The sequence below is a fragment of the Asterias rubens genome, chromosome 21, assembly GCF_902459465.1.
Source record: "Asterias rubens chromosome 21, eAstRub1.3, whole genome shotgun sequence".
NCBI classification, from domain to species: domain Eukaryota; kingdom Metazoa; phylum Echinodermata; class Asteroidea; order Forcipulatida; family Asteriidae; genus Asterias; species Asterias rubens.
Genome location: NC_047082.1, coordinates 1,310,721 through 1,329,728, shown reverse-complemented (window position 1 = coordinate 1,329,728; position 19,008 = coordinate 1,310,721). Strand labels below are relative to the sequence as shown.

The window sequence follows — 19,008 nt, the reverse complement described above, 5'->3', positions numbered from 1 at the left end:
AGAGGTCAGAGCAAATGTTGGAAACAGAGGGAAACACCCCCAGATGAAAAGTACTAGGTCCCAATAGTTATTCGGGAAATATTCCTCCGCCTGCCAGATTGCAGTGTTGAAAAAAAATCCATTAAATTTGTGAATCAGCAATCATGGTTAAGTTATTTAACAGAAATGCATGTTTGTAATGTAAAAACAGTTTTGAATAAACCTTAGAAATATAAAAATGTGTAGGAACTTGTAGATCTCGGCGTAGGCGTTTGTTTTGGGGGGCCTCGCTGAGGTGTTATGCGGTCGTTTCCAAAAGATGGCGCTAATAATAAACACACGTGTGGCAAATTGTCGTGCCCGGTTGACGGGAAAAAACATACAAAAAGTACACTTTTCAATCTAAATGACAAGTCGGCACATACTACAAGTATCACAGAACATTCTGGTAAGTTTTTGCTTGTTTTTTTAATCGTTATTTTTGATATTAATTATGTTTTTCTTTGGCCTATTTTTTTTCTTCCAAAATTAAAAGACACATGTTTTACCCCACGATTCGCATTGCATTCTGGGTTGCTGGAGAGCGGTGGCCATTTTATTTTTACGAGCCGTCGAACGAAATGTGCAGTGTTTATAATGCACGACGAACACTTGTTTTGGTTGTTTTCCACCGCTTATTGTTGAGTAAAACGTAAGTGTTTAGTGATTGTAAATTTTAGCTGAACCTTTCATGTGGTATGGACAAAATTGGAAATTGTGAAAAAGTAGAAAAGGAGGATAAAACTAACAAGTGATTTTTTGAGAAAATAAAAAGATTAGCTGATGTTGCAAACAACTTACCAACCAAATGGACCGATGGTATAAATGCAAAAAAATAGTTAATGGCTTGACGTTTCAACCCTAGCAGAGTCTTTCTCGAAGGCTAAATTTCTTCTTCTTTTTTCTTTCTGTTTGTATATTTTTGTTTTGGTTGGATTTGGATAGGATGGACGACCAACACTGTAGTGTATAATAATATAGTGTCAAACAATATGTCATAACAATAACAAATAACATGGATTGCTTAATAATAGCAAAAATAACACAGATGAAAATGACTTGACAGTCACTTAAGATTGCACTAATTTCCGCTAAAATGGTATTTTTATATTGTGTTCTAATCTATGTTTCATTTGTTGTTTTTGTTTTTTTCCTGTTGCGTTTTTTCTTTTTTTTTATTCAGTTGAATATTTTTTTATTGAATTCTTGTGTTTTTGCAGAGCATAATTTTTGGCCTGAGCCTTTTTCCAAACAAATGTTTTCAATATGGGTAAAATAGTTGTTTTTTACTGACTTACTTTTCTCGGCCGAACTTTGTTTCATTTTTATTTTTATTGACAACATGTTATTAATATTATTATTTTTATTATTATTAATTGTTTTTTTAGTTTTTTTTAGTTTTTTTATTATTATTTATTTATTATTATTATTATTCTAATTTTTTTTTTTTTTTTGGGGGGGGTGTATAGGTGCACTGCACTACAAAAAGCTGCTTATTTTATTTACTCACAAGACAGATCTGTGAAACAAATTCTGGAAACTTGTTTTTCTAATTTTCATTTCTTTTCTGCTCAACAGATAAATCCATCAGCAATGAAACAGGAACCTGAGCTGTTCCTTAGAGGGCACCCCTCTGTAATCGTGGAGCTGTGTCACCTTCTGTAGAACATCTGAATCATCATCTGCCAAAGAGCCAACCGACCCGCCATCCAAGCCCCAAGCATGAACGTTGGCAATATCAACGATTCAAAGGTATGATAAACATTGTTTATGTCGCTATTGGCGGCGACACGCGCACTAATATTTTTGACGAAGCACTTACTCTAAAGTATCTGTGTCAAGGGCACATGTGAAACAGCTAGAACTCGAAATACACTACTGATGATCAGAAATCCCTGAGCCATGAGTGTGGTGCTCTTAATGGCTCAACCACAACACCCCACTTTGATCACACTGCAATACAAATTATGATCAAAACTTTCCCACAAATTGAGATTAAGAATTCTTACAACTGTATTATTGTGTGGCAAAGACTATAACCCTGCATGTATTTATTTCTTTTTTTTGTCAAACAGGATCGATGTGTGACAAAACGTAACCAACCCTGAGATGATACTAAGAGGCACCCTGATGAACTCCAACCACTGGGTCATCCTTTGCAGGTGAACCCCTTGGAGAAGAGAACCCTCAAGAGTCCATCAACCATCTTGCTCAAGCCTTCTGGAGAGACACCCCTACTCCTCGGAAGGGTCAACTGTTCCTCCGCCCAAGTCCAAAGCATGAACGTTGGCAATCTCAAGGATCCGAAGGTAAGGATAAAGATTGTTTCCCTCTTTCCATTCAAACATAAGACGTCCCATGTCACTACTGCCGGCGATCCACTCTCTCATATTCTGGCAATCACCACCAAGTATCTCCAAGGACACAAGTTCCTTAGCTGGCCTTCGAACCCACACTCTTGATGATCAGAAACGCCAGAGCCATTAATGAGTCCAGGGCCCAGTTTCATGGCTTTGCTTACCGTAATTCTGCGCCAAGGTTAGCAGGGAATTTTGGCGGCGGTAAGCATAGCCATGAAGTTGTGCCCAGTGCTCTTAAACTGCCTTACCACAGCATGCCCCCTTGATCACTGTCATCACAAATTATGATTAAAATTTCCAACTGAGATTTATGCTTACAACTGTATGCAAATGAGAATGATAAGAATTTTGAAGTCAGAAATTCGCAACGAATAATTCACATCAGTTGCCTTGCGCTCAACTCCCTAAACAGCCATGTGACGCAAAATTTCTGTTTGTATATTTTTGTTTTGGTTGGATTTGGATAGGATGGACGACCAACACTGTAGTGTATAATAATATAGTGTCAAACAATATGTCATAACAATAACAAATAACATGGATTGCTTAATAATAGCAAAAATAACACAGATGAAAATGACTTGACAGTCACTTAAGATTGCACTAATTTCCGCTAAAATGGTATTTTTATATTGTGTTCTAATCTATGTTTCATTTGTTGTTTTTGTTTTTTTCCTGTTGCGTTTTTTCTTTTTTTTTATTCAGTTGAATATTTTTTTATTGAATTCTTGTGTTTTTGCAGAGCATAATTTTTGGCCTGAGCCTTTTTCCAAACAAATGTTTTCAATATGGGTAAAATAGTTGTTTTTTACTGACTTACTTTTCTCGGCCGAACTTTGTTTCATTTTTATTTTTATTGACAACATGTTATTAATATTATTATTTTTATTATTATTAATTGTTTTTTAGTTTTTTTTAGTTTTTTTATTATTATTTATTTATTATTATTATTATTCTAATTTTTTTTTTTTTTTTGGGGGGGGGTGTATAGGTGCACTGCACTACAAAAAGCTGCTTATTTTATTTACTCACAAGACAGATCTGTGAAACAAATTCTGGAAACTTGTTTTTCTAATTTTCATTTCTTTTCTGCTCAACAGATAAATCCATCAGCAATGAAACAGGAACCTGAGCTGTTCCTTAGAGGGCACCCCTCTGTAATCGTGGAGCTGTGTCACCTTCTGTAGAACATCTGAATCATCATCTGCCAAAGAGCCAACCGACCCGCCATCCAAGCCCCAAGCATGAACGTTGGCAATATCAACGATTCAAAGGTATGATAAACATTGTTTATGTCGCTATTGGCGGCGACACGCGCACTAATATTTTTGACGAAGCACTTACTCTAAAGTATCTGTGTCAAGGGCACATGTGAAACAGCTAGAACTCGAAATACACTACTGATGATCAGAAATCCCTGAGCCATGAGTGTGGTGCTCTTAATGGCTCAACCACAACACCCCACTTTGATCACACTGCAATACAAATTATGATCAAAACTTTCCCACAAATTGAGATTAAGAATTCTTACAACTGTATTATTGTGTGGCAAAGACTATAACCCTGCATGTATTTATTTCTTTTTTTTGTCAAACAGGATCGATGTGTGACAAAACGTAACCAACCCTGAGATGATACTAAGAGGCACCCTGATGAACTCCAACCACTGGGTCATCCTTTGCAGGTGAACCCCTTGGAGAATCAAACCCTCAAGAGTCCACCAACCGTCTTGCTCAAGCCTTCTGGAGAGACACCCCTACTCCTCGGAAGGGTCAACTGTTCCTCCGCCCAAGTCCAAAGCATGAACGTTGGCAATCTCAAGGATCCGAAGGTAAGGATAAAGATTGTTTCCCTCTTTCCATTCAAACATAAGACGTCCCATGTCACTACTGCCGGCGATCCACTCTCTCATATTCTGGCAATCACCACCAAGTATCTCCAAGGACACAAGTTCCTTAGCTGGCCTTCGAACCCACACTCTTGATGATCAGAAACGCCAGAGCCATTAATGAGTCCAGGGCCCAGTTTCATGGCTTTGCTTGCCGTAATTCTGCGCCAAGGTTAGCAGGGAATTTTGGCGGCGGTAAGCATAGCCATGAAGTTGTGCCCAGTGCTCTTAAACTGCCTTACCACAGCATGCCCCCTTGATCACTGTCATCACAAATTATGATTAAAATTTCCAACTGAGATTTATGCTTACAACTGTATGCAAATGAGAATGATAAGAATTTTGAAGTCAGAAATTCGCAACGAATAATTCACATCAGTTGCCTTGCGCTCAACTCCCTAAACAGCCATGTGACGCAAAATTTCGCTTTGCATTCGCAATCGCTTTCACAGGAAGTATGAACCGGGCTTAACCCTGCATGTATTTACTGTTCTATTAATTTTCTGTCCAAACAGGATCCATGTGTGTCAAAACGTAACTATGAGATGATGCTAAGAGGAACTCAAACCATCTGGGTCATCCTTTGCAGGTGAACCCCTCGGAGAAGCAAACCCTCAAGAGTCAACCAACCGTCTTGCTCATGCCTTCTCCAGATACACCCCTACTCCGCCCAAGAGTTAATTGACTCTCCGCCAAACAGTTAACCGACCCTCCGCCCAAGCCCAAAGCATGAACGTTGGCAATCTGAAGGTATGATAACTAATGTTTTCCCCTTTCCATTCAAACATAAGATGTCCCATGTCGCTACTGCCGGCAACCCGCTTACTCATATTTTTTCAACCCACCACCAAACAGTAAAAATTTGCCTTTCGTGGTAAATTTTGGCCAGCGACCTCTTTTAGGGGCAATTGAGCATGTATCAATTGAGCATGTGTATGGATGTAATTGCACAATGCGTAAATGTTTTTTGCTGCAATTTATTACCAGTTTGAGTGGTATACCACCTTACTCAGTTCATTACAACCAAGAAAAACACTAACTGATGATCAAGTGCGACAGCTGGGACTTTAAACCACTCTCTGATGATCAAAAACACCCGAGATATGAGTCCAGTGCTCTCAACTGCTCGACCACGACATGCCCCTTTGTTCACTGTAAATACAAACTATGATTAAACCTTTTGCCACAAACTGAGATTGAGAATGCGTTCAACTGTACGAGTGCATTTTTGCGGGCATTTACAAAAAAACTGTTTTGGTTGAACTTGCTTGATCACTGGCCAATGACCAAAACAGTTTGTGGTTATGGCATCCAAACTCATTGTGTGGCAAAGACTGTAACCCTGCATGTATTTATTTTGTTTCTGTCGAACAGGATCCATCCATGACAAAACGTCATACTGAGATGATGCTAAGAGGCACCATGATGAACTCCAACCACTGGGTCATCCTTTGCAGGTGAACCCCTTGGAGAAGAGAACCCTCAAGAGTCCATCAACCGTCTTGCTCCAGCCTTCTCCAGAGACACCTCTACCTAAAGACAGAGACCCAAACTACAACTTGAGGAGTAGACTCCATGGATGTACCAAAGGTATGATGAATTCTGATGATATTTTACTGAAGACAGGCATGTGATTTCTCAGGGCTTTTCTTTATTTCAGGATTTTCTCAAAGCCTCACCAAAATGTTGTAAAAAGAGGAAACCGTTCATCAAAGGGAGAAAACAAATTGATGTAAATGTTTAATTTCTTTCTTGTTATCTTTCGTTTATCCTCTACAGGTCAACTTACTGAGACAGAGAGTGTCGGATCTTCATTCGAGTTCCAGCCCATCACCAGTGGAGATGCCTTTTTACGTAATTTAGTGTTTGTAGCTTTGAGTTTGTAACTACTTGTATCTGGGATGGATCTGAAGGTTTAATGTATTTTTAACAAGACAATGAAGGCTTTTCTTAACGAGCATCATTGTCTGCAAGATTAATACGTGCACATCCTGAGTGGTGATTCATTCATACTTTCCTTGTGTGGTGATTTACCTATATTTACCCATGGTGAATCATTCATACTTTCCTTGTGTGGTGATCTACCTATATTTACCGATGGTGAATCATTCATACTTTCCTTGTGTGGTGATCTACCTATATTTACCGATGGTGAATCATTCATACTTTCCTTGTGTGGTGATCTACCTATATTTACCGATGGTGAATCATTCATACTTTCCTTGTGTGGTGATCTACCTATATTTATCCATGGTGAATCACTTATACTTTCCTTGTGTGGTGAATCATTCAAATCAAAATTCCAAATTGATATGAATTGATAGTTGTATGTAGTTATATTTCTCTCACTATTCATTTAGGTTATTCAATTTAGGTGTGCTGATGTATGGAGTTGACAAACTTGGTTGCCATATAGTGGAGCCGGCATGGGAATTTTCCCTCCTTTTAGGGAGGTTTTCGCCCATCTCATATATCAGCAATTAGCAGCCATGCAACTTTTCAGCTGATCAGCTGACTTTTGGGGTTTTGGTTTCCCCAGCCATTAAAAATTGAAGAACACAGTACAAAAACTTGCTGTGCCTGTTTCTGGAAATACCAAACTTGTCAAAATACAGAGTTGCATGTGTGAAGTAGGTGACACTTTAGTGTCTAAATAGTTGCATTTGGTGTCAAAGAAGAAAAAAAAACAGTACAAAATCTTGCTGTGCCTGTTTCTGGAAATACTTTTTTTTTTTTTTTTGCCGAAATAAAGAGTCGCAAGACTGAAATAGGTGACACTTTATTGTCTAAATAGGTTTGTTAGGTGTCAAAGAAAATTTGACATTTCATCTAAGGTGTATTTAGTTGTTCATAACATTTCAGGTGTATGCCAATACCTGGTGATTCACAATACTTCGCTCATGTGATGAATCACCATTGCTTTCCGTTTATGATGAGTTATCAACACTTTCACATGTGTGATAAATTATCAGTATTACCTTTTGTGATGAGTTATCAACACTTTGACATGTGTGATAAATTATCAGTATTACCTTTTATGGTGAGTTATCAACACTTTCACAAATGTGATAAATTATCAGTATTACCTTTTGTGATGAGTTATCAACACTTTTACATGTGTGATAAATTATCAATGCTTTCCTTTTATGGTGAGTTATCAACACTTTCACATGTGTGATAAATTATCAGTATTACCTTTTGTGATGAGTTATCAACACTTTTACATGTGTGATAAATTATCAATGCCTCCTTTTATGGTGAGTTATCAACACTTTCACATGTGTGATAAATTATCAGTATTACCTTTTGTGATGAGTTATCAACACTTTTACATGTGTGATAAATTATCAGTATTACCTTTTATGGTGAGTTATCAACACTTTCACAAGTGTGATAAATTATCTATGCCTCCTTTTATGGTGAGTTATCAACACTTTCACAAGTGTGATAAAACATCAATGCTTTCCTTTTATGGTGAGTTATCAACACTTTCACATGTGTGATAAATTATCTATGCCTCCTTTTATGGTGAGTTATCAACACTTTCACATGTGTGATAAAACATCAATGCTTTCCTTTTATGATGAGTTATCAACACTTTCACATGTGTGATAAATTATCAATGCTTCCCTTCTATGGTGAGTTATCAACACTTCTGTGTGGTGAACTACCCATAATTCCTTCACAGTAAAGTCACCAACACTTCCACTTGTGTTATATATTCTTGATCCCTTCTGAATGGGCATCTACTCATATTTCCCTTGATTGTGATAAAATGTTTACACTCAAACTTCCTTTGAATCATCTAAACACCCCCCTGGTGTAGCGAATCACTCATACTTCCTCTGTGTGATGATTTACCCATACTTCAAAGTCTTGCTGTGCTTTGAAGTGTCCTCTTTTTGTATCAGAGTGCCTGAATAAGTAAGTGTCTATGAAAGTATTTATTCTTAGGAGTCAAAGTAACAATTAGTCTAGTTAGTTATAGTTAATGTTTCAGGGGTGTGCCAATAATCTTGTGTGGTTAACTACTCACACTTTCCTTTGTGTGGTGGTCAACCTATTCTTTACACTGTGGTAAATGACACTTCTCCTTGTGTTGTGAACTACTCATACTTTATCTGTGTGGTGAACTATCCATACTACCCCTTGTATGGTGAAAATAACCACTTTGACTTATGTTTAGATTTATCCACACTTACCCCTGTGTGGTGAATCACTAAGACATTCCCCTTATGTCCCAAGATCCATCCCTTATCCGCACAAAGATGTATGATTCAGATTCCAATACTTACTAAGTTGATCAAAATTCTTAGAAAATCAAAGACAAATTTTCCCTTGCAGATAATCAGGGCACTCTGATTGTCTTCTTGGGAAACAGTTTTCCCAGTCAGAGAGCACTCTTGATTGAAACTGTTCAGAGAAATTTTAATTTTTCTTTGCAGAAATTTTAACTGCTAAGAATTGAGAGAAAACCCTTATCGCCCTTATTACTGAATCATATGTCTTTGTGTAGTTTTTTTAATGTAGTTAGTTTAAACATGAGTTGCTCCTACCAAATAATGAGACCATGATAAAGAGTTGTTTTAATTAAAATAATGATTTTTCTCACAAGCAAATTCATCATTTCAGAAGTTGGGCAAACGTAAACACAAAATAATAGAAATCTCAGTATCTTGCAGAGATATGGACTTTTCTATCAAAAAAAGGGGTCGATAATTTTTATATTTTTTTATAAATCAAAATAAATATTTTAAAAAGTATGATATTTCTTACCAGGCAAGTTATTTTCGGACGTTTGTCAGAAATTGAGCAAAATTATGGAAATCTCAGTATCTTGCAGAGATATGGAAATTTCTATCAAATACAATGATAAAATTCCCTTACTTGTTGTATTTTTTTCATTAGGGTTTTAGCTCTGAAAGATATTGAGAATATTTTTCAGAGTTCAAGGTAAAACCACAGAAATATCTTTTGGAATTATTGTGTAGGAGCAGCTCATTTGGATGAGTATTTCATGTATGTTAGGGCCTCATCCAAACCCATGAAAAACTCGCAGAGTTGTGCAAACACCTGTGCCTGTTGGTGGACCCCCTCGGCTGCCTGGAACAAGTGTTGGTCTTGTTGGTCTGGGTGCAATGGAAGGTATGTTCTCTGTTCACTGAAGTTCAATTAGATGCACCACTAGTGTTTTGTTTCACTGGTGTACCGCCTTACAAATTTGATGAGCTAGAGCGTGGCTATTTTTGGATGCATACATACTAGCGCATTTCGAGCTGGAAAGTAGTGGTTGGTCCCTAAAACGTTTGGTTCGGCAAGATCTCTCAAGACGTCGGGATGAGGGCCCCTTATTATTTAGCCTTTTGTTGGTCACGTCACTCTTTTGTTCTCTAGTAAACAGGTTTGTGCTGGGGATCTTTTGAGATCAACAAAGGTGCCAAAAGATGTCTTGGCTTGAGCCAATGGAATCTGGACTTGGTGGATGATGAGGACTTCTATTCAGTTGATGATATGATGGCTGGAGAAACATGTTCTGCTTGGTCATGCCACTTAACATAAAAAATATCGAGTAAGAACACTCATTCTATTGCCTTTTGATACCAAAGATGACATTGGATTCCTATAATTTGTAGATGTTTTGGATTGCTTGGTTTTAAGAAGAGGTCAAGGGTTGCGTATTCTCAACACTTTCATTGTGTTTTGAATTTACCAAGAGTTAACCTGGTCTGTATTCTCAACACTTTCATTGTGTTTTGAATTTACCCATAGTTCCCCTGGTCTTGCAAATTCTCAACACTTTCATTGTGTTTTGAATTTACCCAAAGTTCCCCTGGTCTTGCGTATTCTCAACACTTTCATTGTGTTTTGAATTTACCCATAGTTCCCCTGGTCTTGCGTATTCTCAACACTTTTATTGTGTTTTGAATTTACCCATAGTTGCCCCTGGTCTTGCGTATTCTCAACACTTTCATTGTGTTTTGAATTTACAAATAGTTGCCCCTGGTCTTGCGTATTCTCAACACTTTCATTGTGTTTTGAATTGACCCATAGTTCCCTTGGTCTTGCGTATTCTCAACACTTTTATTGTGTTTTGAATTTACCCATAGTTGCCCCTGGTCTTGCGTATTCTCAACACTTTCATTGTGTTTTGAATTTACAAATAGTTGCCCCTGGTCTTGCGTATTCTCAACACTTTCATTGTGTTTTGAATTTACCCATAGTTCCCTTGGTCTTGCGTATTCTCAACACTTTCATTGTGTTTTGAATTTACCCATAGTTCCCCTGGTCTTGCAAATTCTCAACACTTTCATTGTGTTTTGAATTTACCCAAAGTTCCCCTGGTCTTGCGTATTCTCAACACTTTCATTGTGTTTTGAATTTACCCATAGTTCCCCTGGTCTTGCGTATTCTCAACACTTTTATTGTGTTTTGAATTTACCCATAGTTGCCCCTGGTCTTGCGTATTCTCAACACTTTCATTGTGTTTTGAATTTACAAATAGTTGCCCCTGGTCTTGCGTATTCTCAACACTTTCATTGTGTTTTGAATTTACCCATAGTTCCCTTGGTCTTGCGTATTCTCAACACTTTCATTGTGTTTTGAATTTACAAATAGTTGCCCCTGGTCTTGCGTATTCTCAACACTTTCATTGTGTTTTGAATTTACCCATAGTTACCCTTGTCTTGCGTATTCTCAACACTTTCATTGTGTTTTGAATTTACCCATAGTTGCCCCTGGTCTTGCGTATTCTCAACACTTTCATTGTGTTTTGAATTTACCCATAGTTCCCTTGGTCTTGCGTATTCTCAACACTTTCATTGTGTTTTGAATTTACCCATAGTTCCCCTGGTCTTGCGTATTCTTAACACTTTCATTGTGTTTTAAATTTACCCATAGTTACCCTGGTCTTGCGTATTCTCAACACTTTCATTGTGTTTTGAATTTACCCATAGTTACCCTGGTCTTGTGTATTCTCAACACTTTCATTGTGTTTTGAATTTACCCATAGTTCCCCTGGTCTTGCGTATTCTCAACACTTTCATTGTGTTTTGAATTTACCCATAGTTCCCCTGGTCTTGCGTATTCTCAACACTTTTATTGTGTTTTGAATTTACCCATAGTTACCCTGGTCTTGCGTATTCTCAACACTTTCATTGTGTTTTGAATTTACCCATAGTTCCCCTGGTCTTGCGTATTCTCAACACTTTTATTGTGTTTTGAATTTACCCATAGTTCCCCTGGTCTTGTGTATTCTCAACACTTTCATTGTGTTTTGAATTTACCCATAGTTACCCTTGTCTTGCGTATTCTCAACACTTTCATTGTGTTTTGAATTTACCCATAGTTCCCCTGGTCTTGCGTATTCTCAACACTTTTATTGTGTTTTGAATTTACCCATAGTTCCCCTGGTCTTGTGTATTCTCAACACTTTCATTGTGTTTTGAATTTACCCATAGTTACCCTTGTCTTGCGTATTCTCAACACTTTCATTGTGTTTTGAATTTACCCATAGTTCCCCTGGTCTTGCGTATTCTCAACACTTTCATTGTGTTTTGAATTTACCCATAGTTACCCTGGTCTTGCGTATTCTCAACACTTTCATTGTGTTTTGAATTTACCCATAGTTCCCCTGGTCTTGCGTATTCTCAACACTTTTATTGTGTTTTGAATTTACCCATAGTTCCCCTGGTCTTGTGTATTCTCAACACTTTCATTGTGTTTTGAATTTACCCATAGTTACCCTTGTCTTGCGTATTCTCAACACTTTCATTGTGTTTTGAATTTACCCATAGTTCCCCTGGTCTTGCGTATTCTCAACACTTTTATTGTGTTTTGAATTTACCCATAGTTCCCCTGGTCTTGTGTATTCTCAACACTTTCATTGTGTTTTGAATTTACCCATAGTTACCCTTGTCTTGCGTATTCTCAACACTTTCATTGTGTTTTGAATTTACCCATAGTTCCCCTGGTCTTGCGTATTCTCAACACTTTCATTGTGTTTTGAATTTACCCATAGTTACCCTGGTCTTGCGTATTCTCAACACTTTCATTGTGTTTTGAATTTACCCATAGTTACCCTTGTCTTGCGTATTCTCAACACTTTCATTGTGTTTTGAATTTACCCATAGTTACCCTGGTCTTGTGTATTCTCAACACTTTCAACTGTGTTTTGAATACTGTCTTGAAGTGGTGTATTTATCACGATTAATCTTAGCCCTGTTGAAACATTTGGTAAATGTCAGTTTTGTTTAAGGATGGTAGACTCAATATTGATCCAATGTCATCTCCAGTATCATTTATTGGCAAACATGCAGTGAGAAAACATCACTACTTATCATGCTCAAAGTTTTGAACAAATTTGTGACGTTTGTGATAATACGTCAGCGCTTTTCTGAAGAATTTTTGCAACTTGCTTTACACACAATTGGTAACAAAATTACTGCCCATTAAAGAACCCGTTTCTCCGACCAGCACACCATCATCTGGATAGAAGTTGTCAACATCCGTCGAGTTAGGATCCCATTGGAACAAGCGTCGACACCTCTTGGCACCACCAGTGCAGCTTGGTTGCGAAACCACAATCGGTGAAATCCTAAGCACTCTTGAGGGCACCATTTCATTTAAGCAAGCAACAACTACTTTCTGCTCAGCACTCCTGCGTCTAAAACAAAGCGCTAAATTGCGTCTAGCTTGTTAGATTTGTAAGACAGTACATCGATGTTACAAACCACTAGTAGCGCATCCAATTGAACTTCACTGAACAGAGAACATATCAACCATTGCACTTTAGACCTGTAGATCATCATAAGTTCCAGGTGGCCGAGGGGGTCCACCGACAGGCACAGGTGTTTGCACGACTCTGCTTTTTTTTTGGCCAAAATTTTCAATAAAAAATTGAACAGAACTCTCCTTGTAACTTGCGTTTTATTTGCATCAACCTCCCCCCCCCCCCCCCAATTCAAATATGGAAGGCCCATCTTATCCCGATGGAACCCACCCTCACACTATAAGGACCAATGTTAGCCCCCCCTACAGTGTGGAGGTGGGTTCCATCGGGTTAAGATGGACCCTCAGGCCACCATGTTTAACTACAATGCAATTGGGTATGTATAATGTCGCTTTTAGCTAAGTATTTTTGTGCGCATATGAAATTAGGTGTAAAAATAATACACACCCATTGCTGCACTGTGTTCAAATATGGCGGCCAAGTAGACGACTCGAGTAATAATGAGATATTAGTCTGCAACTTTAGGGCAACCAAAATTTAAATTGATTCACCCCTAAAAGTAGCCTTTATTTTCGTACACACAATACCAAACTTAAAATATTTAAACCCTCAAGGCTATAGCCTTGCAACCATTTTGAAGCAAAGTTTGATAAAACCATAAGGCTAATATAGCCTTGCAACAATTTTCAAGCAAAATTTGATAAAACCACAAGGCTATAGCCTTGCAACCATTTTCAAGCAAAATTTGATAAAACCATAAGGCTATAGCCTTGCAACCATTTTCAAGCAAAACCCATAAGGCTATAAGCCTTGCAAACATTTTCAGGCAAATTTGATAAAGCCACATTTTTAGGCAGAGTTTGATAAAATCATAAGGCTATAGCCTTGCAACCATTTTCAAGCAAAATTTGATAAAACCATAAGGCCTTGCAACCATTTTCAAGCAAAATTTGATAAAACCATAAGACTATAGCCTTGCCTACATTTTCAGGCAAAAACCATAAGGCTATTATATAGCCTTGCAACCATTTTCAAGCAAAATTTGATAAAACCATAAGGCTATAGCCTTGCAACCATTTTCAAGCAAAATTTGATAAAACCATAAGGCTATAGCCTTGCAACCATTTTCAAGCAAAATTTGATAAAACCATAAGGCTATAACCCTTGCAACCATTTTCAAGCAAAATTTGATAAAACCATAAGGCTAAAGCCTTGCAACCATTTTCAAGCAAAATTTGATAAAACCATAAGGCTATATAGCCTTGCAACCATTTTCAAGCAAAATTTGATAAAACCATAAGGCTATTATAGCCTTGCAACCATTTTCAAGCAAAATTTGATAAAACCATAAGGCTATAGCCTTGCAACCATTTTCAAGCAAAATTTGATAAAACCATAAGGCTAAAGCCTTGCAACCATTTTCAAGCAAAATTTGATAAAACCATAAGGCTATAGCCTTGCAACCATTTTCAAGCAAAATTTGATAAAACCATAAGGCTATAGCCTTGCAACCATTTTCAAGCAAAATTTGATAAAACCATAAGGCTAAAGCCTTGCAACCATTTTCAAGCAAAATTTGATAAAACCATAAGGCTATGCGCCTTGCAACCATTTTCAAGCAAAATTTGATAAAACCATAAGGCTATAGCCTTGCAACCATTTTCAAGCACAATTTGATAAAACCATAAGGCTATAGCCTTGCCAACATTTTCAGGCAAATTTGATAAAGCCACATTTTTAGGCAAAGTTTGATAAAATCATAAGGCTATAGCCTTGCCTACATTTTCAGGCAAAAACCATAAGGCTATAGCCTTGCAACCATTTTCAAGCAAAATTCGATAAAACCATAAGGCTATAGCCTTGCCTACATTTTCAGGCAAAAACCATAAGGCTATAGCCTTGCAACCATTTTGAGGCAAAATTTGATAAAACCATAAGGCTATTATAGCCTTGCAACCATTTTCAAGCAAAGTTTGATAAAACCATAAGGCTATAGCCTTGCCTACATTTTCAGGCAAAAACCATTGCAACCATTTTCAAGCAAAATTTGATAAAACCATAAGGCCTTGCAAACATTTTCAGGCAAATTTGATAAAACCATAATGCTATAGCCTTGCAACCATTTTCAAGCAAAATTTGATAAAACCATAAGGCTATAGCCTTGCAACCATTTTCAAGCAAAATTTGATAAAACCATAAGGCTATAGCCTTGCAAACATTTTCAGGCAAATTTGATAAAGCCACATTTTTAGGCAAAGTTTGATAAAATCATAAGGCTATAGCCTTGCAACCATTTTCAAGCAAAATTTGATAAAACCATAAGGCTATAGCCTTGCCTACATTTTCAGGCAAAAACCATAAGGCTATAGCCTTGCAACCATTTTCAAGCAAAATTTGATAAAACCATAAGGCTATAGCCTTGCCTACATTTTCAGGCAAAAACCATAAGGCTATAGCCTTGCAACCATTTTGAGGCAAAATTTGATAAAACCATAAGGCTATTATAGCCTTGCAACCATTTTCAAGCAAAGTTTGATAAAACCATAAGGCTATAGCCTTGCCTACATTTTCAGGCAAAAACCATTGCAACCATTTTCAAGCAAAATTTGATAAAACCATAAGGCTATAGCCTTGCAAACATTTTCAGGCAAATTTGATAAAACCATAATGCTATAGCCTTGCAACCATTTTCAAGCAAAATTTGATAAAACCATAAGGCTATAGCCTTGCAACCATTTTCAAGCAAAATTTGATAAAACCATAAGGCTATAGCCTTGCAAACATTTTCAGGCAAATTTGATAAAGCCACATTTTTAGGCAAAATTTGATAAAATCAAAAGGCTATATATATAGCCTTGCAAGCATTTTCAAGCAAAATTTGATAAAACCATAAGGCTATAGCCTTGCCTACATTTCAGGCAAAAACCACATTTTCAGCCAAAATTTGATAAAACCACAAGGCTAAAGCCTTGCAAACATTTTCAGGCAAATTTGATAAAGCCACATTTTTAGGCAAAGTTTGATAAAATCATAATATAGCCTTGCCCACATTTTCAGGCAAATTTGATAAAGCCACATTTTTAGGCAAAATTTGATAAAACCATAAGGCTATATATAGCCTTGCAAACATTTTCAGGCAAATTTGATAAACCACAAGGCTATATATATAGCCTTGCCCACATTTTCAGGCAAATTTAATAAAGCCACATTTTCAGGCAAAATTTGATAAAATCATAAGGCCTGGCACACATTTTCAGCCAAAATTTGATAAAGCCACATTTTCAGGCAAAATTTGATGAAGCCACATTTTCAGGCAAAATTTGATAAAACCACGTTTTCAGGCAAAATTTGATAAAACCATAAGGCTTGCACACATTTTCAGCCAGAATTTGATAAACCATAAGGGCCTTGCCCAAATTTTAGAGAAAAAAATAGAAAAAAACACCCATAAAGCTAAAGCCTTTTACACATTTTTAGGCAAATTTTGATAAAACCATAAGCACACATTTTCAGCGCTCCATTAAGTAGAGCTTGAATCTCCATGGGTTCGTTCATTCAGTCCTTGCTTCGTTCATTCAGGCCTTACTTACGAACTGACACTGTTAACTTTGGTGCTACTTCGTGGGTGACAATCAGTCCTTCAGGAGATGCAGTTGTTAATACCACCTTGCAGTTGGTTCATCACAAACTACACGAGGAAAGAATAAACAAACCATAGTCAATGGTGTTCATGATTGTCAAGAAACTGTATCTCTTTTGGAATGGTGTAAAAATACATTTTTTTTTATGGGGGGGGGGGCTTGAATACAAAGGGGCAAAGACATTTCCGGGGGGGGGGGGGGCTTGAATACAAAGGGGCAAAGACATTTCCGGGGGGGGGGGGGCTTGAATACAAAGGGGCAAAAAAAATTCCGGGGGGGGGGGGGGGGCTTTCAATGTATCAAACCTCACATTATGCATTTTTCAACCTCATTCGGGGCAAGAGGGTGGGAGAAAGGGTTTAGGCAAGAGTTGGCTCCTAGTACTAAACTTAATTACACAATGTCAGTAATGTTAAATATACATTAGAATGCTATGAGGGACTTAATATCCCGGCCCTTACAGGCTCACAGCTAAATTTCTAAATTTGCCTTTTCCCTCTTACGGTTGTATAACTCACCTGTATAGTACATGATGGACACATCGAGCTGTTGGTGCCAGAGCGGTCTTCTTGATAAATGGAATGATTGGAGCTGTCTGCATACGTGGTTCACACTATCTGAGAGGAATAAAACAAGTTCATTAGTTAAAGTTTATTTCAACAAAATTGTGTTCCCTTAAATGCACTGGACACTATCGGTAATTACCCCAAATAATTGTTAGCATGAAAACTTCCTTGGTATTAACAAGCAATGGAGAGCTGTATAGTATAAAACAATGTGAGAAACAATATTCCCTATCATAGAAAACTCTATGTGTTTACCTTTTCTTTTAGACCTTTTCTTTTTCATAACTTCCTGACCATGTTAAGGGTTGATTGCGGATCCTCAGTAACATGCTTAGTGGAAATGCAGGTGTTCTGTAGCACAGTTCTCCTCACTATAAAACACAAACAAGCAAGAAATAAATATGGTAAGTTTATCTTCCACCTCAAGATATAAGTTGTCTGTCTTTAAATGTTGGTTGGTGTAGACGCTATGAGTATACAGGCCCGTAACCAGAACCCAAATTCCTCCCCCCAAAAAGTCCGCCCCCTGAAAAAAAGAAAAAAGAAGTACGCCCCCCCCCCCTCAAAGGTAAGTCCACCCCCCAAAAAAAGAAACCCCAATTTTTGTTCAAATGAAAAAAAGGCTGCCCCCTCAAACAAAACCTACAAACAATTTAAAATACAATCTGCCTTATTACAAACAAAAAATCCATAAAAGATATTAAATCAATAATTCCTGGTTACAGGTCTGTGAGTATGAGTTAGTTGGTGTACATCGAGTTGACTCTTTTTGATTTTACATTAGAGGACTTAACCATGCTGCTTTTGTATTTTTATTGCTACGTACAATAGTGGGTGAATCTAAAAATGGGCATTATAGCACACTTAACAACACATCAAGGAGTGCCCTAAAGGCATGGTATAGGCACCCTGTTAATTATCATAGTATTTGCAATATCGTCTGTTTTTAATAAAGCGTAAAACCACCCTCTTCAGTTCAACTATAGCCCTTTCAAAGCTGTCATACTAGTGCTCCATAAATAGTGCAAAATATGTTAGACTCCCTCTGCACACTTGGCATTTGTTATGGTGCTATCATGTTGGATGGGGGCACAAGACTGGCTTCAAAGAAATTTTAGAAAATCGAGAAGAAAAACCTTTAAACACTAAACAAGTCAATGAAGCCATAGCAACCCTAAGTACAACAAATGAAATTGTAAAGAGTTAATTTCAGTATCCTAAAAACATATATCTCATTTGGGGTAAATTAAATGAGTGGTGGCAGGGTACAGACATTTTCCCAAGCTTCTAAACCTGTTTGCAATCCCTATGTATTGTAACTAATACAACAATATGAAAGTTTCATTGAAACAAGGAATTTCCTGTAGCTATCATGACATGTCCTTATAATATACAGCATGTACATGTGACATGTCGTCCACGTGTGTATTTTGAAACTGCCGCCGTGTCGAACGGCAAGGTCTGTTGTTTGCGTCATTTTTACCCTTTCAGAAACTCATAATGAAACGAAAGAAGTATTCTACGAATGCTATAAAGCATACTCTACTCACCTGTTTCATTGTTGTAGTTATTGTGTCGACTTAATAACATGTAAATTGTGGAAGAACAGGAGAGAAAATTCGTGTCGCTTCAGCCATTTTGTCTTGCAAGAGGTCATAGGTCACGTGCGCGCGCACACCCACGCACACCACAAGTGTAATTTGCATATCACGAACGTCCCTGGGACAAGCCATATAAATGGTATCGGTGATACCAAAGCAAAGACGTTATGGAAGAACATTCATTTTCTTCATATAGAATTTAAAAA

The 19,008-nt window shown here is 37.4% G+C and overlaps 3 long non-coding RNA genes across 3 annotated transcripts; 2 read left to right on the top strand and 1 right to left on the bottom strand.

Moving 5' to 3' along the window:
* The first annotated feature begins 311 nt into the window (after positions 1-311).
* Positions 312-2,183, top strand: LOC117304849. Its single transcript, XR_004520622.1, has 3 exons — positions 312-427; positions 1,597-1,770; positions 2,094-2,183. It is a non-coding gene; the product is annotated as an uncharacterized LOC117304849 (long non-coding RNA).
* A 1,299-nt stretch (positions 2,184-3,482) lies between these two features.
* On the top strand, positions 3,483-6,320 carry LOC117304848. The gene is made up of 5 exons (XR_004520621.1): positions 3,483-3,652; positions 3,976-4,209; positions 4,782-5,016; positions 5,641-5,856; positions 6,046-6,320. It is a non-coding gene; the product is annotated as an uncharacterized LOC117304848 (long non-coding RNA).
* A 10,045-nt stretch (positions 6,321-16,365) lies between these two features.
* LOC117304319 lies at positions 16,366-18,838 on the bottom strand. Its single transcript, XR_004520587.1, has 4 exons — positions 18,752-18,838; positions 17,457-17,572; positions 17,154-17,252; positions 16,366-16,682 (listed from the first exon to the last, which is right to left on the bottom strand). It is a non-coding gene; the product is annotated as an uncharacterized LOC117304319 (long non-coding RNA).
* Positions 18,839-19,008: the final 170 nt, after the last annotated feature.